This window comes from Oncorhynchus keta, chromosome 31 (genome assembly GCF_023373465.1).
Source record: "Oncorhynchus keta strain PuntledgeMale-10-30-2019 chromosome 31, Oket_V2, whole genome shotgun sequence".
In the NCBI taxonomy this organism is placed as follows: domain Eukaryota; kingdom Metazoa; phylum Chordata; class Actinopteri; order Salmoniformes; family Salmonidae; genus Oncorhynchus; species Oncorhynchus keta.
Genome location: NC_068451.1, coordinates 24,460,618 through 24,487,139, shown reverse-complemented (window position 1 = coordinate 24,487,139; position 26,522 = coordinate 24,460,618). Strand labels below are relative to the sequence as shown.

Genomic DNA, 26,522 nt, shown 5'->3' with positions numbered 1-26,522 from the left:
TGTCATGTTGTGGAGTATTCCTCATGTGCATGTGTCTGGTGGGAGAGTGGCCGTCATGTTGTGGAGTATTCCTCATGTGACTGTCTGTCTGGTGGGAGTGTGGCTGTCATGTTGTGGAGTATTCCTCATGTGACTGTGTCTGGTGGGAGAGTGGCCGTCATGTTGTGGACTATTCCTCATGTGACTGTCTGGTGGGAGAGTGGCCGTCATGTTGTGGACTATTCCTCATGTGACTGTCTGGTGGGAGAGTGGCTGTCATGTTGTGGAGTATTCCTCATGTGACTGTGTCTGGTGGGAGAGTGGCTGTCATGTTGTGGAGTATTCCTCATGTGACTGTGTCTGGTGGGAGAGTGGCCGTCATGTTGTGGAGTATTCCTCATGTGACTGTGTCTGGTGGGAGAGTGGCCGTCATGTTGTGGAGTATTCCTCATGTGACTGTCTGGTAGGAGAGTGGCCGTCATGTTGTGGAGTATTCCTCATGTGACTGTCTGGTGGGAGTGTGGCCGTCATGTTGTGGAGTATTCCTCATGTGACTGTGTCTGGTGGGAGAGTGGCCGTCATGTTGTGGAGTATTCCTCATGTGACTGTGTCTGGTGGGAGAGTGGCCGTCATGTTGTGGAGTATTCCTCATGTGACTGTCTGGTGGGAGTGTGGCCGTCATGTTGTGGACTATTCCTCATGTGACTGTGTCTGGTGGGAGAGTGGCTGTCATGTTGTGGAGTATTCCTCATGTGACTGTGTCTGGTGGGAGAGTGGCCGTCATGTTGTGGAGTATTCCTCATGTGACTGTGTCTGGTGGGAGTGTGGCCGTCATGTTGTGGAGTATTCCTCATGTGACTGTGTCTGGTGGGAGAGTGGCCGTCATGTTGTGGAGTATTCCTCATGTGACTGTGTCTGGTGGGAGTGTGGCTGTCATGTTGTGGAGTATTCCTCATGTGACTGTCTGTCGGGTGGGAGTCTGGCCGTCATGTTGTGGAGTATTCCTCATGTGACTGTGTCTGGTGGGAGAGTGGCCGTCATGTTGTGGAGTATTCCTCATGTGACTGTCTGGTGGGAGTGTGGCTGTCATGTTGTGGAGTATTCCTCATGTGACTGTGTCTGGTGGGAGTGTGGCCGTCATGTTGTGGAGTATTCCTCATGTGACTGTCTGGTGGGAGTGTGGCTGTCATGTTGTGGAGTATTCCTCATGTGACTGTCTGTCTGGTGGGAGTGTGGCTGTCATGTTGTGGAGTATTTCTCATGTGACTGTCTGGTGGGAGTGTGGCTGTCATGTTGTGGAGTATTCCTCATGTGACTGTCTGGTGGGAGTGTGGCTGTCATGTTGTGGAGTATTCCTCATGTGATTGTCTGGTGGGAGTGTGGCTGTCATGTTGTGGAGTATTCCTCATGTGACTGTCTGTCTGGTGGGAGTGTGGCTGTCATGTTGTGGAGTATTCCTCATGTGACTGTCTGTCTGGTGGGAGTGTGGCTGTCATGTTGTGGAGTATTCCTCATGTGACTGTCTGTCTGGTGGGAGTGTGGCTGTCATGTTGTGGAGTATTCCTCATGTGACTGTCTCGTGGGAGTGTGGCTGTCATGTTGTGGAGTATTCCTCATGTGACTGTGTCTGGTGGGAGTGTGGCCGTCATGTTGTGGAGTATTCCTCATGTGACTGTCTGGTGGGAGTGTGGCTGTCATGTTGTGGAGTATTCCTCATGTGTCTGTCTGTCTGGTGGGAGTGTGGCTGTCATGTTGTGGAGTATTCCTCATGTGTCTGTCTGGTGGGAGTGTGGCTGTCATGTTGTGGAGTATTCCTCATGTGTCTGTCTGTCTGGTGGGAGTGTGGCTGTCATGTTGTGGAGTATTCCTCATGTGTCTGTCTGTCTGGTGGGAGTGTGGCTGTCATGTTGTGGAGTATTCCTCATGTGACTGTCTCGTGGGAGTGTGGCTGTCATGTTGTGGAGTATTCCTCATGTGACTGTGTCTGGTGGGAGTGTGGCCGTCATGTTGTGGAGTATTCCTCATGTGACTGTCTGGTGGGAGTGTGGCTGTCATGTTGTGGAGTATTCCTCATGTGTCTGTCTGTCTGGTGGGAGTGTGGCTGTCATGTTGTGGAGTATTCCTCATGTGTCTGTCTGGTGGGAGTGTGGCTGTCATGTTGTGGAGTATTCCTCATGTGTCTGTCTGTCTGGTGGGAGTGTGGCTGTCATGTTGTGGAGTATTCCTCATGTGTCTGTCTGTCTGGTGGGAGTGTGGCTGTCATGTTGTGGAGTATTCCTCATGTGTCTGTCTGTCTGGTGGGAGTGTGGCTGTCATGTTGTGGAGTATTCCTCATGTGACTGTCTGTCTGGTGGGAGTGTGGCTGTCATGTTGTGGAGTATTTCTCATGTGACTGTCTGGTGGGAGTGTGGCTGTCATGTTGTGGAGTATTCCTCATGTGACTGTCTGGTGGGAGTGTGGCTGTCATGTTGTGGAGTATTCCTCATGTAATTGTCTGGTGGGAGTGTGGCTGTCATGTTGTGGAGTATTCCTCATGTGACTGTCTGTCTGGTGGGAGTGTGGCTGTCATGTTGTGGAGTATTCCTCATGTGACTGTCTGTCTGGTGGGAGTGTGGCTGTCATGTTGTGGAGTATTCCTCATGTGACTGTCTGTCTGGTGGGAGTGTGGCTGTCATGTTGTGGAGTATTCCTCATATGACTGTCTCGTGGGAGTGTGGCTGTCATGTTGTGGAGTATTCCTCATGTGACTGTGTCTGGTGGGAGTGTGGCCGTCATGTTGTGGAGTATTCCTCATGTGACTGTCTGGTGGGAGTGTGGCTGTCATGTTGTGGAGTATTCCTCATGTGTCTGTCTGTCTGGTGGGAGTGTGGCTGTCATGTTGTGGAGTATTCCTCATGTGTCTGTCTGGTGGGAGTGTGGCTGTCATGTTGTGGAGTATTCCTCATGTGTCTGTCTGTCTGGTGGGAGTGTGGCTGTCATGTTGTGGAGTATTCCTCATGTGTCTGTCTGTCTGGTGGGAGTGTGGCTGTCATGTTGTGGAGTATTCCTCATGTGACTGTCTCGTGGGAGTGTGGCTGTCATGTTGTGGAGTATTCCTCATGTGACTGTGTCTGGTGGGAGTGTGGCCGTCATGTTGTGGAGTATTCCTCATGTGACTGTCTGGTGGGAGTGTGGCTGTCATGTTGTGGAGTATTCCTCATGTGTCTGTCTGTCTGGTGGGAGTGTGGCTGTCATGTTGTGGAGTATTCCTCATGTGTCTGTCTGGTGGGAGTGTGGCTGTCATGTTGTGGAGTATTCCTCATGTGTCTGTCTGTCTGGTGGGAGTGTGGCTGTCATGTTGTGGAGTATTCCTCATGTGTCTGTCTGTCTGGTGGGAGTGTGGCTGTCATGTTGTGGAGTATTCCTCATGTGTCTGTCTGTCTGGTGGGAGTGTGGCTGTCATGTTGTGGAGTATTCCTCATGTGTCTGTCTGTCTGCTGGGAGTGTCTGTCTGGAAGTTATACATAAATAGTGATGAGGAGTTCCCCCCTTCCCCTCTGAAGTATCAGGATGCTGCCACAGGCGAGCTGCTCTGTTCTGTGTATCGGGTGGGGGATACATGTATGTGTGTGTTCAACCGTGTGTGTATCTTCATCTGTGTTTGTTGAGATGTAAGCTATCTGTGCTTGTGTGTTTACTCTGAGTTTTACTCTGAAGTCCTGTGATTGTGTTTGTTTCCTTGGGCATGTAGCAGAGTCTGGTGTGCGTGTGCGTGTGTGTGTGTGTGTGTGTGTGTGTGTGTGTGTGTGTGTGTGTGTGTGTGTGTGTGTGTGTTTGCGCACATACGCTTGTTTGTGTGTAGGTCTGGGTGTGTATGAAGTGTGTGATTTTGTTTGTCACCCTGAGCATGTCACCATGTCAAGTCCTGTCAGGGTCATTCACTCCAGCTGGGGAAGGAGGACATCCGTATGATTACTGTCCTCTCTCTGTGTATGTATGTATGTGTGTGTGTGTGTGTGTGTGTATGTATGTGTGCATGTGTGTATGTATGTGTGTATGTGTGCATGTGTGTATGTATGTATGTATGTATGTATGTATGTATGTATGTATGTATGTGTGTATGTATGTATGTGTGCATGTGTGTGTGTGTTCACATGTTGATTTTCTCTTTCCTTTTTTTTCAAATGCTTATCTCCAAGACTGATAGAGACAGGGGCAGTTGATATTTGTATTTTAGAAAACCCGAGAGAGAGACAGAGAGGGAGTGGGTGATAAGAAGGAGGGGGGAGGCAACAGAGTAGGAGGTAGCAGAGCGAGGGACAGAGGGAGGGACATGAGTAGGGAGGCAGTGCTGATTGGATTGGAGAGAGAGCTGAGAAGGTACGGGGATACTATTGAGCAAGGAAAAAGCGAGAGAGAGAGAGAGAGAGAGGGTGAGTTAGTAAATGCTGTTTACAGTCGAGTATCATGGAATCACAGCAAAGTCCACTGGTAGCAGGGATAAAGAAAACCTTGAACTAACCAATGAATTAAGGAGAATAAGAGAACAGACACTACGGAGAGAAAAGAGAAGTGAGTCTGGTCTTTCATCCTCTTATCTGGGCATCAGACGGAGGAGAGGAATCCAGAGAGAGGGGGAACGGATGATAACGGGGTGCTCATTCCTGTTTAACACCATTCTACCCGGAACAGACTGCAACATATGGCCGGCATCGTCATTGGGACTGCTGCGTTACATTGGGATTGTGTAAATGGTATACACGGTGAGTGTGTGTGTGTGTGTGTGTGTGTGTGTGTGTGTGTGTGTGTGTGTGTGTGTGTGTGTGTGTGTGTGTGTGTGTGTGTGTGTGTGTGTGTGTGTGTGTGTGTGTGTGTGTGTGTGTGTGTGTGTGTGCAAGCTATGCATGTGTGTGAGTGTCGCAGTATATTTTGATATTTTTTTCAGGCTTGTCTAATGCTGAAATTATTTTCATAGAGAGCAAGAGAGGCTTTAATTATTTGTACATTGTGTATGTATATGTATATATATATATATGTATATATATATATGTGTGTATATATATATATATATATATATATATATATATGTGTGTGTGTATATATATATATATGTATATATATATATATATATTATGACATTTGTAATGTCTTTACTGTTTTGAAACTGTTGTATGTGTAATGTTTACTGTTAATTTTTGTTGTTTTTCACTTTATATATTCACTTTGTATGTTGTCTACCTCACTTGCTTTGGCAATGTTAACACATGTTTCCCATGCCAATAAAGCCCTTGAATTGAATTGAATTGAATTGAATTGATAGAGAGCAAGAGAGGCAGATATAGAGAGCAAGAGAGTCAGAGATAGAGAACAAGAGAGGCAGAGCTAGAGAGCAAGAGAGGCAGAGATAGAGAGCAAGAGAGGCAGAGATAGAGAGCAAGAGAGGCAGAGATAGAGAGCAAGAGAGGCAGAGATAGAGAGCAAGAGAAAGGGGATCATGGAAAGAGAGAGACAAAGAAAAGCCAGAAATTAGATAAGAGTGTGAGAGTTGATATTAAAGTGTTGGCTTCAGACTGACTCTCTGTCTGTCTTTCTGTCTGTATGTGTATGTGTGTGTGTGTGTGTGTGTGTGTGTGTGTGTGTGTGTGTGTGTGTGTGTGTGTGTGTGTGTGTGTGTGTGTGTGTGTGTGTGTGTGTGTGTGTGTGTGTGTGTGTGTGTGTGTGTGTGTGTGCGTGTGTGTGTGTGTCTGGCGTTTTCCTCTTCAGTGCCAGTGTGTGTGTCTGTGAGCTGATAATAGCTACCCTATTGGTATTCTGAGGAGGGAGCTCCAGGATCTCTCTCTGCTCCTACCCAGGATGGCATCACAGAGACGGGATTGTGCTCGCCTGTGGAGAGGCCACTGGAATAGGTGAGTGTCTATTCCTCATCTTCATCCTTTCGCTCTCTATCTTTCTCTCCCTCTTTTTCTCTTTCTCTCTCTCTAGCCATTTTCTCTATTTTCTTTTTTCAACCTCTCTCTCTCTCTCTCTCTCTCTCTCTCTCTCTCTCTCTTTCTTTCTTTCTTTCTTGCTCTCTATCTTGTTATCTCTCTCCCCTTTCTCTCGTTTGTCATTTAGCTACACCATATGCATCCCTGATGAGTTTCCCCTCAATTTCCTTGCTTCCATTTCAGCATATTTCTACCTGTTTTCCCCTAAAGCTCTGCAATGTCTCCCTCCATCACTCCTTCTTTCCGTCCTCTTTTCGTCATCCATCCATCCTCCTCACCTGCTCCATGCAGACATAAACAAGCTTCTAGTGTGATGGATTTTTATCAAATCTAATGGCTCAATTCCATGTGGTGCTCTCCTCTCTGTCCCGCCCTCTCCCTCCCTCCTTGCCTCTTCCCCCCCTCCTTGCCCCCCCCCTTCTTCTCCATCTCTCTGTCTCTCCACACTCTCCACATTCTGTTTGAATTGACACTCAGAGAAGACAAGGCAGTCTCTATATTGACACAGCCAGTACAGTAACTGTAAAAGCTGTGGACATAGTCTGCGTTTTTCCACGATGACCATTCTACGCCAGTCTGTTGGTGTGCGCGTGCATGCGTGTGTGATGCCAGAGAGGGCAGGCTGTGTGTTCTATGGTGTTTGTGTCAAACAATTTGGTGAGAAATTAGCCAACAACACAGCCGTCCTCTCCTCTTCTTACACCTCCAACCCACCACCATGAGCACAGCCAACAGCCTAGCACACTACATGCTCCTGTGGGTACTGGGCTGTCAGCGCGGGAACATCCACACATTTAGTATTGATTGGAACTGATACACTGAGTGGACTGTAATGTTTCACCTCAAATGGACCGTCTCTCCCCTGTGGCTGCATGCAGAGAGGAGGTGTCAGTTCGGCCTCTTTAACAGCTGACATATGTTAGATAAGGGTTATAGTACTGGGAAGAGACAGAGATGTTTCATACAAGCTGTACTGATATAACTGTTACATGTCCAGTGTTGCAGGGTACATAGAATAGAATACACTCTTAGAAACAGGATAAGATTTGTTACTGTTGTGGTACCCTGTAAGGTAGGACCTTTGTAACTTCACTTATAGGGATGTAATTGTATCCCAGTTCATACCTCAGATAGTACCTTTCTTACATATAGTCCACAGGTACAAAAGCATGCTTTTAGAAAAGGTACATTTAGCCTTTATAGCATTTCACAAATGTACCTCTACCATAGACCACTTAAACTGGTACAACACTTTATACTAGATCAGTGGTTCCCAATCTTTTTATAGTCCCGAACCCCTTCAAACATTCAACCTCTAGCTGCGTACCCCCTCTAGCACCAGGGTCAGCGCACTCTCAAATGATGTTTTTTGCCATCATTGTAAGCCCGCCACACACACACTATATAATACATTTATTAAACATAACACTGCAACAGCCTTTCCCCTGTCATAACCCCTCACACTAGACTACTGCAACAGCGTTTCCCCTGTCATAAACCCTCACACTAGACTACTGCAACAGCGTTTCCCCTGTCATAAACCCTCACACTAGACTACTGCAACAGCGTTTCCCCTGTCATAAACCCTCACACTAGACTACTGCAACAGCGTTTCCCCTGTCATAAACCCTCACACTAGACTACTGCAACAGCGTTTCCCCTGTCATAAACCCTCACACTAGACTACTGCAACAGCGTTTCCCCTGTCATAAACCCTCACACTAGACTACTGCAACAGCGTTTCCCCTGCCATAAACCCTCACACTAGACTACTGCAACAGCGTTTCCCCTGTCATAAACCCTCACACTAGACTACTGCAACAGCGTTTCCCCTGTCATAAACCCTCACACTAGACTACTGCAACAGCGTTTCCCCTGTCATAACCCCTCACACTAGACTACTGCAACAGCGTTTCCCCTGTCATAAACCCTCACACTAGACTACTGCAACAGCGTTTCCCCTGTCATAAACCCTCACACTAGACTACTGCAACAGCGTTTCCCCTGTCATAAACCCTCACACTAGACTACTGCAACAGCGTTTCCCCTGCCATAAACCCTCACACTAGACTACTGCAACAGCGTTTCCCCTGTCATAAACCCTCACACTAGACTACTGCAACAGCGTTTCCCCTGTCATAAACCCTCACACTAGACTACTGCAACAGCGTTTCCCCTGTCATAAACCCTCACACTAGACTACTGCAACAGCGTTTCCCCTGTCATAAACCCTCACACTAGACTACTGCAACAGCGTTTCCCCTGCCATAAACCCTCACACTAGACTACTGCAACAGCGTTTCCCCTGTCATAAACCCTCACACTAGACTACTGCAACAGCGTTTCCCCTGTCATAAACCCTCACACTAGACTACTGCAACAGCGTTTCCCCTGTCATAACCCCTCACACTAGACTACTGCAACAGCGTTTCCCCTGTCATAAACCCTCACACTAGACTACTGCAACAGCGTTTCCCCTGTCATAAACCCTCACACTAGACTACTGCAACAGCGTTTCCCCTGTCATAAACCCTCACACTAGACTACTGCAACAGCGTTTCCCCTGCCATAAACCCTCACACTAGACTACTGCAACAGCGTTTCCCCTGTCATAAACCCTCACACTAGACTACTGCAACAGCGTTTCCCCTGTCATAAACCCTCACACTAGACTACTGCAACAGCGTTTCCCCTGTCATAAACCCTCACACTAGACTACTGCAACAGCGTTTCCCCTGTCATAAACCCTCACACTAGACTACTGCAACAGCGTTTCCCCTGTCATAAACCCTCACACTAGACTACTGCAACAGCGTTTCCCCTGTCATAAACCCTCACACTAGACTCCTTCAACAGCGTTTCCCCTGTCATAAACCCTCACACTAGACTCCTTCAACAGCGTTTCCCCTGTCATAAACCCTCACACTAGACTACTGCAACAGAGTTTCCCCTGTCATAAACCCTCACACTAGACTACTGCAACAGCGTTTCCCCTGTCATAAACCCTCACACTAGACTACTGCAACAGCGTTTCCCCTGTCATAACCCCTCACACTAGACTCCTTCAACAGCGTTTCCCTGTCATAAACCCTCACACTAGACTCCTTCAACAGCGTTTCCCCTGTCATAAACCCTCACACTAGACTACTGCAACAACGTTTCCCCTGTCATAAACCCTCACACTAGACTACTTCAACAGCGTTTCCCCTGTCATAAACCCTCACATTAGACTACTTCAACAGCGTTTCCCCTGTCATAAACCCTCACATTAGACTACTGCAACAGCGTTTCCCCTGTCATAAACCCTCACACTAGACTCCTTCAACAGCGTTTCCCCTGTCATAAACCCTCACACTAGACTACTGCAACAGCGTTTCCCCTGTCATAAACCCTCACACTAGACTACTGCAACAGCGTTTCCCCTGTCATAAACCCTCACATTAGACTACTTCAACAGCGTTTCCCCTGTCATAAACCCTCACATTAGACTACTGCAACAGCGTTTCCCCTGTCATAAACCCTCACACTAGACTCCTTCAACAGCGTTTCCCCTGTCATAAACCCTCACACTAGACTCCTTCAACAGCGTTTCCCCTGTCATAAACCCTCACACTAGACTACTGCAACAGAGTTTCCCCTGTCATAAACCCTCACACTAGACTACTGCAACAGCGTTTCCCCTGTCATAAACCCTCACACTAGACTACTGTAACAGCGTTTCCCCTGTCATAAACCCTCACACTAGACTACTGCAACAGCGTTTCCCCTGTCATAAACCCTCACACTAGACTACTGCAACAGCGTTTCCCCTGTCATAAACCCTCACACTAGACTCCTTCAACAGCGTTTCCCCTGTCATAAACCCTCACACTAGACTCCTTCAACAGCGTTTCCCCTGTCATAAACCCTCACACTAGACTACTGCAACAGAGTTTCCCCTGTCATAAACCCTCACACTAGACTACTGCAACAGCGTTTCCCCTGTCATAAACCCTCACACTAGACTACTGCAACAGCGTTTCCCCTGTCATAACCCCTCACACTAGACTCCTTCAACAGCGTTTCCCCTGTCATAAACCCTCACACTAGACTCCTTCAACAGCGTTTCCCCTGTCATAAACCCTCACACTAGACTACTGCAACAACGTTTCCCCTGTCATAAACCCTCACACTAGACTACTTCAACAGCGTTTCCCCTGTCATAAACCCTCACATTAGACTACTTCAACAGCGTTTCCCCTGTCATAAACCCTCACATTAGACTACTGCAACAGCGTTTCCCCTGTCATAAACCCTCACACTAGACTCCTTCAACAGCGTTTCCCTGTCATAAACCCTCACACTAGACTACTGCAACAGCGTTTCCCTGTCATAAACCCTCACACTAGACTACTGCAACAGCGTTTCCCTGTCATAAACCCTCACATTAGACTACTTCAACAGCGTTTCCCTGTCATAAACCCTCACATTAGACTACTGCAACAGCGTTTCCCCTGTCATAAACCCTCACACTAGACTCCTTCAACAGCGTTTCCCCTGTCATAAACCCTCACACTAGACTCCTTCAAATGCGTTTCCCCTGTCATAAACCCTCACACTAGACTACTGCAACAGAGTTTCCCCTGTCATAAACCCTCACACTAGACTACTGCAACAGCGTTTCCCCTGTCATAAACCCTCACACTAGACTACTGTAACAGCGTTTCCCCTGTCATAAACCCTCACACTAGACTACTGCAACAGCGTTTCCCCTGTCATAAACCCTCACACTAGACTCCTTCAACAGCGTTTCCCCTGTCATAAACCCTCACACTAGACTACTGTAACAGCGTTTCCCCTGTCATAAACCCTCACACTAGACTACTGCAACAGCGTTTCCCCTGTCATAAACCCTCACACTAGACTACTGTAACAGCGTTTCCCCTGTCATAAACCCTCACACTAGACTACTGCAACAGCGTTTCCCCTGTCATAAACCCTCACACTAGACTACTTCAACAGCGTTTCCCCTGTCATAAACCCTCACACTAGACTACTGCAACAGCGTTTCCCCTGTCATAAACCCTCACACTAGACTACTGCAACAGCGTTTCCCCTGTCATAAACCCTCACACTAGACTACTGCAACAGCGTTTCCCCTGTCATAAACCCTCACACTAGACTACTGCAACAGCGTTTCCCTGTCATAAACCCTCACACTAGACTACTGCAACAGCGTTTCCTCTGTCATAAACCCTCACACTAGACTCCTTCAACAGCGTTTCCCTGTCATAAACCCTCACACTAGACTACTGCAACAGCGTTTCCCCTGTCATAAACCCTCACACTAGACTACTGCAACAGCGTTTCCCCTGTCATAAACCCTCACACTAGACTACTGCAACAGCGTTTCCCTGTCATAAACCCTCACACTAGACTACTGCAACAGCGTTTCCCTGTCATAAACCCTCACACTAGACTACTGCAACAGCGTCATTCCCACACTGTCATAAACCCTCATAAACCCTCACTAGACTCCTTCAACAGCGTTTCCCCTGTCATAAACCCTCACACTAGACTACTGCAACAGCGTTTCCCCTGTCATAAACCCTCACACTAGACTACTGCAACAGCGTTTCCCCTGTCATAAACCCTCACACTAGACTACTGCAACAGCGTTTCCCCTGTCATAACCCCTCACACCAGACTACTGCAACAGCGTTTCCCCTGTCATAAACCCTCACACTAGACTACTGCAACAGCGTTTCCCCTGTCATAAACCCTCACACTAGACTACTGTAACAGCGTTTCCCCTGTCATAAACCCTCACACTAGACTACTGCAACAGCGTTTCCCCTGTCATAATCCCTCACACTAGACTACTGCAACAGCGTTTCCCCTGTCATAAACCCTCACACTAGACTACTGCAACAGCGTTTCCCCTGTCATAAACCCTCACACTAGACTACTGCAACAGCGTTTCCCCTGTCATAAACCCTCACACTAGACTACTGCAACAGCGTTTCCCCTGTCATAAACCCTCACACTAGACTACTGCAACAGCGTTTCCCCTGTCATAAACCCTCACACTAGACTACTGCAACAGCGTTTCCCCTGTCATAAACCCTCACACTAGACTACTGCAACAGCGTTTCCCCTGTCATAAACCCTCACACTAGACTACTGCAACAGCGTTTCCCCTGTCATAACCCCTCACACTAGACTACTGCAACAGCGTTTCCCCTGTCATAAACCCTCACACTAGACTACTGCAACAGCGTTTCCCCTGTCATAAACCCTCACACTAGACTACTGCAACAGCGTTTCCCCTGTCATAAACCCTCACACTAGACTACTGCAACAGCGTTTCCCCTGTCATAATCCCTCACACTAGACTACTGCAACAGCGTTTCCCCTGTCATAAACCCTCACACTAGACTACTGCAACAGAGTTTCCCCTGTCATAAACCCTCACACTAGACTACTGCAACAGCGTTTCCCCTGTCATAAACCCTCACACTAGACTACTGCAACAGAGTTTCCCCTGTCATAAACCCTCACACTAGACTACTGCAACAGCGTTTCCCCTGTCATAAACCCTCACACTAGACTACTGCAACAGCGTTTCCCTGTCATAAACCCTCACATTAGACTACTGCAACAGCGTTTCCCCTGTCATAAACCCTCACACTAGACTACTGCAACAGCGTTTCCCCTGTCATAAACCCTCACACTAGACTACTGCAACAGCGTTTCCCCTGTCATAAACCCTCACACTAGACTACTGCAACAGCGTTTCCCTGTCATAAACCCTCACACTAGACTACTGCAACAGCGTTTCCCTGTCATAAACCCTCACACTAGACTACTGCAACAGCGTTTCCCTGTCATAAACCCTCACACTAGACTACTGCAACAGCGTTTCCCTGTCATAATCCCTCACACTAGACTACTGCGACAGCGTTTCCCTGTCATAAACCCTCACACTAGACTACTGCGACAGCGTTTCCCTGTCATAAACCCTCACACTAGACTACTGCAACAGCGTTTCCCCTGTCATAAACCCTCACACTAGACTACTGCAACAGCATTTCCCCTGTCATAAACCCTCACACTAGACTACTGCAACAGCGTTTCCCCTGTCATAATCCCTCACACTAGACTACTGCAACAGCGTTTCCCCTGTCATAAACCCTCACACTAGACTACTGCAACAGCGTTTCCCCTGTCATAAACCCTCACACTAGACTACTGCAACAGCGTTTCCCCTGTCATAAACCCTCACACTAGACTACTGCAACAGCGTTTCCCCTGTCATAAACCCTCACACTAGACTACTGCAACAGCGTTTCCCCTGTCATAAACCCTCACACTAGACTACTGCAACAGCGTTTCCCCTGTCATAAACCCTCACACTAGACTACTGCAACAGCGTTTCCCTGTCATAAACCCTCACACTAGACTACTGCAACAGCGTTTCCCTGTCATAATCCCTCACACTAGACTACTGCAACAGCGTTTCCCCTGTCATAAACCCTCACACTAGACTACTGCAACAGAGTTTCCCCTGTCATAAACCCTCACACTAGACTACTGCAACAGCGTTTCCCCTGTCATAATCCCTCACACTAGACTACTGCAACAGCGTTTCCCCTGTCATAAACCCTCACACTAGACTACTGCAACAGCGTTTCCCCTGTCATAAACCCTCACACTAGACTACTGCAACAGCGTTTCCCCTGTCATAAACCCTCACACTAGACTACTGCAACAGCATTTCCCCTGTCATAAACCCTCACACTAGACTACTGCAACAGCGTTTCCCCTGTCATAATCCCTCACACTAGACTACTGCAACAGCGTTTCCCTGTCATAAACCCTCACACTAGACTACTGCAACAGCGTTTCCCTGTCATAAACCCTCACACTAGACTACTGCAACAGCGTTTCCCCTGTCATAAACCCTCACACTAGACTACTGCAACAGCGTTTCCCCTGTCATAATCCCTCACACTAGACTACTGCAACAGCGTTTCCCCTGTCATAAACCCTCACACTAGACTACTGCAACAGCGTTTCCCCTGTCATAAACCCTCACACTAGACTACTGCAACAGCGTTTCCCCTGCCATAAACCCTCACACTAGACTACTGCAACAGCGTTTCCCCTGTCATAATCCCTCACACTAGACTCCTTCAACAGCGTTTCCCCTGTCATAATCCCTCACACTAGACTACTGCAACAGCGTTTCCCCTGTCATAAACCCTCACACTAGACTACTGCAACAGCGTTTCCCCTGTCATAAACCCTCACACTAGACTCCTTCAACAGCGTTTCCCCTGTCATAATCCCTCACATTAGACTACTGCAACAGCGTTTCCCCTGTCATAAACCCTCACACTAGACTACTGCAACAGCGTTTCCCCTGTCATAATCCCTCACACTAGACTACTGCAACAGCGTTTCCCCTGTCATAAACCCTCAAACTAGATTACTGCAACAGCGTTTCCCCTGTCATAAACCCTCACACTAGACTACTGCAACAGCGTTTCCCCTGCCATAAACCCTCACACTAGACTACTGCAACAGCGTTTCCCCTGTCATAAACCCTCACACTAGACTACTGCAACAGCGTTTCCCCTGTCATAATCCCTCACACTAGACTACTGCAACAGCGTTTCCCCTGTCATAATCCCTCACACTAGACTCCTTCACCAGCGTTTCCCCTGTCATAATCCCTCACACTAGACTACTGCAACAGCGTTTCCCCTGTCATAATCCCTCACACTAGACTCCTTCAACAGCGTTTCCCCTGTCATAATCCCTCACACTAGACTACTGCAACAGCGCTTCCCCTGTCATAATCCCTCACACTAGACTCCTTCAACAGCGTTTCCCCTGTCATAAACCCTCACACTAGACTACTGCAACAGCGTTTCCCCTGTCATAAACCCTCACACTAGACTACTGCAACAGCGTTTCCCCTGTCATAAACCCTCACACTAGACTACTGCAACAGCGTTTCCCCTGCCATAAACCCTCACACTAGACTACTGCAACAGCGTTTCCCCTGTCATAATCCCTCACACTAGACTACTGCAACAGCGTTTCCCCTGTCATAAACCCTCACACTAGACTACTGCAACAGCGTTTCCCCTGCCATAAACCCTCACACTAGACTACTGCAACAGCGTTTCCCTGTCATAAACCCTCACACTAGACTACTGCAACAGCGTTTCCCTGTCATAAACCCTCACACTAGACTACTGCAACAGCGTTTCCCTGTCATAATCCCTCACACTAGACTACTGCAACAGCGTTTCCCTGTCATAAACCCTCACACTAGACTACTGCAACAGCGTTTCCCTGTCATAAACCCTCACACTAGACTACTTCAACAGCGTTTCCCTGTCATAAACCCTCACACTAGACTACTGCAACAGCGTTTCCCTGCCATAAACCCTCACACTAGACTACTGCAACAGCGTTTCCCCTGTCATAAACCCTCACACTAGACTACTGCAACAGCGTTTCCCCTGCCATAAACCCTCACACTAGACTACTGCAACAGCGTTTCCCCTGTCATAAACCCTCACACTAGACTACTGCAACAGCGTTTCCCCTGTCATAAACCCTCACACTAGACTACTGCAACAGCGTTTCCCCTGCCATAAACCCTCACACTAGACTACTGCAACAGCGTTTCCCCTGTCATAAACCCTCACACTAGACTCCTTCAACAGCGTTTCCCCTGTCATAATCCCTCACACTAGACTACTGCAACAGCGTTTCCCCTGTCATAAACCCTCACACTAGACTACTGCAACAGCGTTTCCCCTGTCATAAACCCTCACACTAGACTCCTTCAACAGCGTTTCCCCTGTCATAAACCCTCACACTAGACTACTGCAACAGCGTTTCCCCTGTCATAAACCCTCACACTAGACTACTGCAACAGCGTTTCCCTGTCATAAACCCTCACACTAGACTACTGCAACAGCGTTTCCCTGTCATAAACCCTCACACTAGACTACTGCAACAGCGTTTCCCCTGTCATAAACCCTCACACTAGACTACTTCAACAGCGTTTCCCCTGTCATAAACCCTCACACTAGACTACTGCAACAGCGTTTCCCTGTCATAAACCCTCACACTAGACTACAGCAACAGCGTTTCCCCTGTCATAAACCCTCACACTAGACTACTGCAACAGCGTTTCCCCTGTCATAATCCCTCACACTAGACTACTGCAACAGCGTTTCCCCTGTCATAAACCCTCACACTAGACTACAGCAACAGCGTTTCCCCTGTCATAAACCCTCACACTAGACTACTGCAACAGAGTTTCCCCTGTCATAAACCCTCACACTAGACTACTGCAACAGCGTTTCCCCTGTCATAATCCCTCACACTAGACTACTGCAACAGCGTTTCCCCTGTCATAAACCCTCACACTAGACTCCTTCAACAGCGTTTCCCCTGTCATAAACCCTCACACTAGACTACTTCAACAGCGTTTCCCCTGTCATAATCCCTCACATTAGACTACTTCAACAGCGTTTCCCCTGTCATAAACCCTCACACTAGACTACTGCAACAGCGTTTCCCCTGTCATAATCCCTCACATTAGACTACTGCAACAGCGTTTCCCCTGTCATAAACCCTCACACTAGACTCCTTCAACAGCGTTTCCCCTGTCATAAACCCTCACACTAGACTACTGCAACAGCGTTTCCCCTGTCATAAACCCTCACACTAGACTACTGCAACAGCGTTTCCCCTGTCATAAACCCTCACACTAGACTACTGCAACAGCGTTTCCCCTGTCATAAACCCTCACACTAGACTCCTTCAACAGCGTTTCCCCTGTCATAAACCCTCACACTAGACTACTGCAACAGCGTTTCCCCTGTCATAAACCCTCACACTAGACTCCTTCAACAGCGTTTCCCCTGTCATAAACCCTCACACTAGACTACTGCAACAGCGTTTCCCCTGTCATAAACCCTCACACTAGACTACTGCAACAGCGTTTCCCCTGTCATAAACCCTCACACTAGACTCCTTCAACAGCGTTTCCCCTGTCATAAACCCTCACACTAGACTACTGCAACAGCGTTTCCCCTGTCATAAACCCTCACATTAGACTACTTCAACAGCCTTTCCCCTGTCATAAACCCTCACATTAGACTACTTCAACAGCCTTTCCCCTGTCATAAACCCTCACACTAGACTACTGCAACAGCGTTTCCCCTGTCATAAACCCTCACATTAGACTACTTCAACAGCCTTTCCCCTGTCATAAACCCTCACATTAGACTACTTCAACAGCCTTTCCCCTGTCATAAACCCTCACACTAGACTACTGCAACAGCGTTTCCCCTGTCATAAACCCTCACACTAGACTCCTTCAACAGCGTTTCCCCTGTCATAAACCCTCACACTAGACTCCTTCAACAGCGTTTCCCCTGTCATAAACCCTCACACTAGACTCCTTCAACAGCGTTTCCCCTGTCATAAACCCTCACACTAGACTCCTTCAACAGCGTTTCCCCTGTCATAAACCCTCACACTAGACTACTGCAACAGCGTTTCCCCTGTCATAACCCCTCACACTAGACTCCTTCAACAGCGTTTCCCCTGTCATAAACCCTCACACTAGACTCCTTCAACAGCGTTTCCCCTGTCATAAACCCTCACACTAGACTCCTTCAACAGCGTTTCCCCTGTCATAAACCCTCACACTAGACTCCTTCAACAGAGTTTCCCCTGTCATAAACCCTCACACTAGACTACTTCAACAGCGTTTCCCCTGTCATAAACCCTCACACTAGACTACTGCAACAGAGTTTCCCCTGTCATAAACCCTCACACTAGACTACTTCAACATCGTTTCCCCTGTCATAAACCCTCACACTAGACTACTGCAACAGCGTTTCCCCTGTCATAAACCCTCACACTAGACTACTGCAACAGCGTTTCCCCTGTCATAAACCCTCACACTAGACTACTTCAACAGCGTTTCCCCTGTCATAAACCCTCACACTAGACTACTTCAACAGCGTTTCCCCTGTCATAAACCCTCACACTAGACTACTGCAACAGCGTTTCCCCTGTCATAAACCCTCACACTAGACTACTGCAACAGCGTTTCCCCTGTCATAAACCCTCACACTAGACTACTTCAACAGCGTTTCCCCTGTCATAAACCCTCACACTAGACTACTTCAACAGCGTTTCCCCTGTCATAAACCCTCACACTAGACTACTGCAACAGCATTTCCCCTGTCATAAACCCTCACACTAGACTCCTTCAACAGCGTTTCCCCTGTCATAAACCCTCACACTAGACTACTTCAACAGCGTTTCCCCTGTCATAAACCCTCACACTAGACTACTGCAACAGCGTTTCCCCTGTCATAAACCCTCACACTAGACTACTTCAACAGCGTTTCCCCTGTCATAAACCCTCACACTAGACTACTTCAACAGCGTTTCCCCTGTCATAAACCCTCACACTAGACTACTTCAACAGCGTTTCCCCTGTCATAAACCCTCACACTAGACTACTTCAACAGCGTTTCCCCTGTCATAAACCCTCACACTAGACTACTTCAACAGCGTTTCCCCTGTCATAAACCCTCACACTAGACTACTGCAACAGCGTTTCCCCTGTCATAAACCCTCACACTAGACTACTGCAACAGCGTTTCCCCTGTCATAAACCCTCACACTAGACTACTGCAACAGCGTTTCCCCTGTCATAAACCCTCACACTAGACTACTGCAACAGCGTTTCCCCTGCCATAAACCCTCACACTAGACTACTTCAACAGCGTTTCCCCTGTCATAAACCCTCACACTAGACTACTGCAACAGCGTTTCCCCTGTCATAAACCCTCACACTAGACTACTGCAACAGCGTTTCCCCTGTCATAAACCCTCACACTAGACTACTTCAACAGCGTTTCCCCTGTCATAAACCCTCACACTAGACTACTTCAACAGCGTTTCCCCTGTCATAAACCCTCACACTAGACTACTGCAACAGCGTTTCCCCTGTCATAAACCCTCACACTAGACTACTTCAACAGCGTTTCCCCTGTCATAAACCCTCACACTAGACTACTGCAACAGCATTTCCCCTGTCATAAACCCTCACACTAGACTACTTCAACAGCCTTTCCCCTGTCATAAACCCTCACATTAGACTACTGCAACAGCGTTTCCCCTGTCATAATCCCTCACACTAGACTACTGCAACAGCGTTTCCCCTGTCATAAACCCTCACACTAGACTACTGCAACAGCGTTTCCCCTGTCATAAACCCTCACACTAGACTACTGCAACAGCGTTTCCCCTGTCATAAACCCTCACACTAGACTACTTCAACAGCCTTTCCCCTGTCATAAACCCTCACATTAGACTACTTCAACAGCGTTTCCCCTGTCATAAACCCTCACACTAGACTACTGCAACAGCGTTTCCCCTGCCATAAACCCTCACACTAGACTACTGCAACAGCGTTTCCCCTGTCATAAACCCTCACACTAGACTACTTCAACAGCCTTTCCCCTGTCATAAACCCTCACACTAGACTACTTCAACAGCCTTTCCCCTGCCATAAACCCTCACATTAGACTACTTCAACAGCGTTTCCCCTGTCATAAACCCTCTTACACTGGTGCCACAATAGAGAGAAGATGATGATGTGCAGGTTCGCGGAAAATAAATGCTGTTTTTGGTTATGGCCTATTGATTAGCGATTGTCAAGGATGCACAGAAATTCTCAAACGTGTGACGTTTTTGGTTCAGATGATTAGTTTGTAATATGTGATCTATAGGCTAAGAGAACTTCATAAGCTGTTTATTCCATTGTAGAGTTTGAATAGTGTGAGAACCACAGGAGGTTGGTGGCACCGTAGTTGGAGAGGACGGGCTCATGGTAGTGGCTGGAGCAGAATAAGTTAAATGGTATCAAATACATCAAACACATTATTTCCATGTGCTTGATGCCATTCCATTCACTCTGTTCCAGACATTATTATGATCTGTCCTCCCTCAGCAGCCTCCACTGGTGAGAAGACACCAACATATTTGGTAACAATCACAACATAGGGTACAAAATCAATTGTAGCTCTTAAAGGGGCAGTAGTCTACATTGGGTGTAGAATTTCCAATTACAGCATAATTTAATCTGCAGTTATTCTTCTGCTATTTATTCTGTTACCAATAATATGTACATCTTAATAGTATGTTCTGATTACAGTTATTATGTCTCATCTTTAATAAATACCATCTATTCGTTTTAGTTTAGTTTATTTTATTTTTACAGGGACAGTGCACATTAATCAATGTTTCAGTAAAAGTGCCGGTTTTAGCCAGCCGGCTAATTTTCAACCGCAGTCCCTGGGCAGGTTATTAAAAACAATTACAATATAGACAATAGCACCATAGACATAGCAACATAGCAACATAGGACAAGCAAGACATAGCATACAGACAGAGCAACATAGAACAAAAGCTTCCAAAATGTAAGTAGCTGTCGGATAACACATTCTGATAGAATGGCTTGTCCTGCAGTGCATTGAGTGAATGTTGAGTGAATGTTGGAAAAATATTTTGTTTCCTTTCTAAACATAGCAATGTGAATACAAAGATGACTCGGACCACAAAATAGGTGAAGTGAACTGGGAAAAGATTTGAGTATCTGGGCTGAACCGGTAAGACTTAGCCCGGAAGCCAGATCGGTTCTGCTTCAGCCAACTGCTTTGTCATTTTCATGCTTTGGCATGTTTGGTATTGTTGGCTAAACCTGTAGCAGATTTGGCAAGCAAGCTAGGTAGGAATAGGGCAGAGCCAGGGTTGATTCTGGATTGTATAAGGAGAGACAGTGGCTCTATCTTGGCTGTATGTAGGAAAAATGCACTTACTATAACTGAGATATATGTTGTTGTCTCACCTAGCTATTTTAAGATGAATACACTAACTATAAATTGCTCTGGATTAGAGTGTCTGCTAAATGACTAAAATATAAACATATCTGTATATGGTTAGTGGTTTTAACCTGGCTGTATATGTGGAGAGAGGAGACAGGTGGTTTTAACCTGGCTGTATATGTGGAGAGAGGAGACAGGTGGTTTTAACATGGCTGTATATGTGGAGAGAGGAGACAGGTGGTTTTAACATGGCTGTATATGTGGAGAGAGGAGACAGGTGGTTTTAACCTGGCTGTATATGTGGAGAGAGGAGACAGGTGGTTTTAACCTGGCTGTATATGTGGAGAGAGGAGACAGGTGGTTTTAACCTGGCTGTATATGTGGAGAGAGGAGACAGGTGGTTTTAACATGGCTGTATATGTGGAAAGAGGAGACAGGTGGTTTTAACCTGGCTGTATATGTGGAGAGAGGAGACAGGTGGTTTTAACCTGGCTGTATATGTGGAGAGAGGAGACAGGTGGTTTTAACCTGGCTGTATATGTGGAGAGAGGAGACAGGTGGTTTTAACATGGCTGTATATGTGGAGAGAGGAGACAGGTGGTTTTAACCTGGCTGTATATGTGGAGAGAGGAGACAGGTGGTTTTAACATGGCTGTATATGTGGAGAGAGGAGACAGGTGGTTTTAACATGGCTGTATATGTGGAGAGAGGAGACAGGTGGTTTTAACCTGGCTGTATATGTGGAGAGAGGAGACAGGTGGTTTTAACCTGGCTGTATATGTGGAGAGAGGAGAAAGGTGGTTTTAACATGGCTGTATATGTGGAAAGAGGAGACAGGTGGTTTTAACATGGCTGTATATGTGGAGAGAGGAGACAGGTGGTTTTAACATGACTGTATATGTGGAGAGAGGAGACAGGTGGTTTTAACATGGCTGTATATGTGGAGAGAGGAGACAGGTGGTTTTAACCTGGCTGTATATGTGGAGAGTGGAGACAGGTGGTTTTAACCTGGCTGTATATGTGGAGAGAGGAGACAGGTGGTTTTAACATGGCTGTATATGTGGAGAGAGGAGACAGGTGGTTTTAACCTGGCTGTATATGTGGAGAGAGGAGACAGGTGGTTTTAACATGGCTGTATATGTGGAGAGAGGAGACAGGTGGTTTTAACCTGGCTGTATATGTGGAGAGAGGAGACAGGTGGTTTTAACCTGGCTGTATATGTGGAGAGAGGAGACAGGTGGTTTTAACATGGCTGTATATGTGGAAAGAGGAGACAGGTGGTTTTAACCTGGCTGTATATGTGGAGAGAGGAGACAGGTGGTTTTAACATGGCTGTATATGTGGAGAGAGGAGACAGGTGGTTTTAACATGGCTGTATATGTGGAGAGAGGAGACAGGTGGTTTTAACATGGCTGTATATGTGGAGAGAGGAGACAGGTGGTTTTAACCTGGCTGTATATGTGGAGAGTGGAGACAGGTGGTTTTAACCTGGCTGTATATGTGGAGAGAGGAGACAGGTGGTTTTAACATGGCTGTATATGTGGAGAGAGGAGACAGGTGGTTTTAACATGGCTGTATATGTGGAGAGAGGAGACAGGTGGTTTTAACATGGCTGTATATGTGGAGAGAGGAGACAGGTGGTTTTAACCTGGCTGTATATGTGGAAAGAGGAGACAGGTGGTTTTAACCTGGCTGTATATGTGGAGAGAGGAGACAGGTGGTTTTAACCTGGCTGTATATGTGGAGAGAGGAGACAGGTGGTTTTAACCTGGCTGTATACTGTATGTGGAGAGAGGAGACAGGTGGTTTTAACATGGCTGTATATGTGGAGAGAGGAGACAGGTGGTTTTAACCTGGCTGTATATGTGGAGAGAGGAGACAGGTGGTTTTAACCTGGCTGTATATGTGGAGAGAGGAGGTAGGTGGTTTTAACCTGGCTGTATATGTGGAGAGAGGAGACAGGTGGTTTTAACCTGGCTGTATATGTGGAGAGAGGAGACAGGTGGTTTTAACATGGCTGTATATGTGGAGAGAGGAGACAGGTGGTTTTAACCTGGCTGTATATGTGGAGAGTGGAGACAGGTGGTTTTAACCTGGCTGTATATGTGGAGAGAGGAGACAGGTGGTTTTAACATGGCTGTATATGTGGAGAGAGGAGACAGGTGGTTTTAACATGGCTGTATATGTGGAGAGAGGAGACAGGTGGTTTTAACCTGGCTGTATATGTGGAGAGAGGAGACAGGTGGTTTTAACCTGGCTGTATATGTGGAGAGAGGAGACAGGTGGTTTTAACCTGGCTGTATATGTGGAGAGAGGAGACAGGTGGTTTTAACATGGCTGTATATGTGGAAAGAGGAGACAGGTGGTTTTAACCTGGCTGTATATGTGGAGAGAGGAGACAGGTGGTTTTAACATGGCTGTATATGTGGAGAGAGGAGACAGGTGGTTTTAACCTGGCTGTATATGTGGAGAGAGGAGACAGGTGGTTTTAACATGGCTGTATATGTGGAAAGAGGAGACAGGTGGTTTTAACCTGGCTGTATATGTGGAGAGAGGAGACAGGTGGTTTTAACATGGCTGTATATGTGGAGAGAGGAGACAGGTGGTTTTAACCTGGCTGTATATGTGGAGAGAGGAGACAGGTGGTTTTAACCTGGCTGTATATGTGGAGAGAGGAGACAGGTGGTTTTAACATGGCTGTATATGTGGAGAGAGGAGACAGGTGGTTTTAACATGGCTGTATATGTGGAGAGAGGAGACAGGTGGTTTTAACATGGCTGTATATGTGGAGAGAGGAGACAGGTGGTTTTAACATGGCTGTATATGTGGAGAGAGGAGACAGGTGGTTTTAACCTGGCTGTATATGTGGAAAGAGGAGACAGGTGGTTTTAACCTGGCTGTATATGTGGAGAGAGGAGACAGGTGGTTTTAACCTGGCTGTATATGTGGAGAGAGGAGACAGGTGGTTTTAACCTGGCTGTATACTGTATGTGGAGAGAGGAGACAGGTGGTTTTAACATGGCTGTATATGTGGAGAGAGGAGACAGGTGGTTTTAACCTGGCTGTATATGTGGAGAGAGGAGACAGGTGGTTTTAACATGGCTGTATATGTGGAGAGAGGAGACAGGTGGTTTTAACCTGGCTGTATATGTGGAGAGTGGAGACAGGTGGTTTTAACCTGGCTGTATATGTGGAGAGTGGAGACAGGTGGTTTTAACCTGGCTGTATATGTGGAGAGAGGAGACAGGTGGTTTTAACCTGGCTGTATATGTGGAGAGTGGAGACAGGTGGTTTTAACCTGGCTGTATATGTGGAGAGAGGAGACAGGTGGTTTTAACCTGGCAGTATATGTGGAGAGAGGAGACAGGTGGTTTTAACCTGGCTGTATATGTGGAGAGAGGAGAAAGGTGGTTTTAACCTGGCTGTATATGTGGAGAGAGGAGACAGGTGGTTTTAACCTGGCTGTATATGTGGAGAGAGGAGACAGGTGGTTTTAACCTGGCTGTATATGTGGAGAGAGGAGACAGGTGGTTTTAACCTGGCTGTATATGTGGAGAGAGGAGACAGGTGCTTTTAACCTGACTCTATATGTGGAGAGAGGAGACAGGTGGTTTTAACCTGGCTGTATATGTGGAGAGAGGAGACAGGTGGTTTTAACCTGGCTGTATATGTGGAGAGAGGAGACAGGTGGTTTTAACCTGGCTGTATACTGTATGTGGAGAGAGGCAATAGGTGGTTTTAACCTGGCTGTATATGTGGAGAGAGGAGAAAGGTGGTTTTAACCTGGCTGTATATGTGGAGAGAGGAGACAGGTGGTTTTAACCTGGCTGTATATGTGGAGAGAGGAGAAAGGTGGTTTTAACATGGCTGTATATGTGGAGAGAGGAGACAGGTGGTTTTAACCTGGCTGTATATGTGGAGAGGGGAGACAGGTGGTTTTAACCTGGCTGTATATGTGGAGAGAGGAGACAGGTGGTTTTAACCTGGCTGTATATGTGGAGAGAGGAGACAGGTGGTTTTAACCTGGCTGTATGTGTGGAGAGAGTAGACAGGTGGTTTTAACCTGGCTGTATATGTGGAGAGAGGAGAGAGGTGGTTTTAACCTGGCTGTATATGTGGAGAGAGGAGACGGGTGGTTTTAACCTGGCTGTATATGTGGAGAGAGGAGACGGGTGGTTTTAACCTGGCTGTATATGTGGAGAGAGGAGACAGGTGGTTTTAACCTGGCTGTATATGTGGAGAGAGGAGACAGGTGGTTTTAACATGGCTGTATATGTGGAGAGAGGAGACGGGTGGTTTTAACCTGGCTGTATATGTGGAGAGAGGAGACAGGTGGTTTTAACATGGCTGTATATGTGGAGAGAGGAGACAGGTGGTTTTAACCTGGCTGTATATGTGGAGAGTGGAGACAGGTGGTTTTAACCTGGCTGTATATGTGGAGAGAGGAGACAGGTGGTTTTAACCTGGCAGTATATGTGGAGAGAGGAGACAGGTGGTTTTAACCTGGCTGTATATGTGGAGAGAGGAGAAAGGTGGTTTTAACCTGGCTGTATATGTGGAGAGAGGAGACAGGTGGTTTTAACCTGGCTGTATATGTGGAGAGAGGAGTCAGGTGGTTTTAACCTGGCTGTATATGTGGAGAGAGGAGACAGGTGGTTTTAACCTGGCTGTATATGTGGAGAGAGGAGACAGGTGCTTTTAACCTGACTCTATATGTGGAGAGAGGAGACAGGTGGTTTTAACCTGGCTGTATATGTGGAGAGAGGAGACAGGTGGTTTTAACCTGGCTGTATATGTGGAGAGAGGAGACAGGTGGTTTTAACCTGGCTGTATATGTGGAGAGAGGAGACAGGTGGTTTTAACCTGGCTGTATATGTGGAGAGAGGAGACAGGTGGTTTTAACATGGCTGTATATGTGGAGAGAGGAGACAGGTGGTTTTAACCTGGCTGTATATGTGGAGAGAGGAGACAGGTGGTTTTAACCTGGCTGTATACTGTATGTGGAGAGAGGCAATAGGTGGTTTTAACCTGGCTGTATATGTGGAGAGAGGAGAAAGGTGGTTTTAACCTGGCTGTATATGTGGAGAGAGGAGACAGGTGGTTTTAACCTGGCTGTATATGTGGAGAGAGGAGAAAGGTGGTTTTAACATGGCTGTATATGTGGAGAGAGGAGACAGGTGGTTTTAACCTGGCTGTATATGTGGAGAGGGGAGACAGGTGGTTTTAACCTGGCTGTATATGTGGAGAGAGGAGACAGGTGGTTTTAACCTGGCTGTATATGTGGAGAGAGGAGACAGGTGGTTTTAACCTGGCTGTATATGTGGAGAGAGTAGACAGGTGGTTTTAACCTGGCTGTATATGTGGAGAGAGGAGAGAGGTGGTTTTAACCTGGCTGTATATGTGGAGAGAGGAGACGGGTGGTTTTAACCTGGCTGTATATGTGGAGAGACGAGACGGGTGGTTTTAACCTGGCTGTATATGTGGAGAGAGGAGACAGGTGGTTTTAACCTGGCTGTATATGTGGAGAGAGGAGACAGGTGGTTTTAACCTGGCTGTATATGTGGAGAGAGGAGACGGGTGGTTTTAACCTGGCTGTATATGTGGAGAGTGGAGACAGGTGGTTTTAACCTGGCTGTATATGTGGAGAGAGGAGACGGGT

At 47.1% G+C, this 26,522-nt stretch overlaps 1 protein-coding gene across 2 annotated transcripts in view; it reads left to right on the top strand.

Moving 5' to 3' along the window:
- The first annotated feature begins 4,347 nt into the window (after window positions 1-4,347).
- Window positions 4,348-26,522, top strand: part of LOC118375003 (glutamate receptor ionotropic, kainate 5-like) — a 205,458-nt gene continuing 183,283 nt past the window's right edge. For both annotated transcript variants that reach the window (XM_052490068.1, XM_052490066.1), the window contains exons 1-2: window positions 4,348-4,721; window positions 5,722-5,864. The gene's annotated coding sequence lies outside the window, so the exon portion shown is untranslated. The remainder of the gene's footprint in view (window positions 4,722-5,721; window positions 5,865-26,522) is intronic.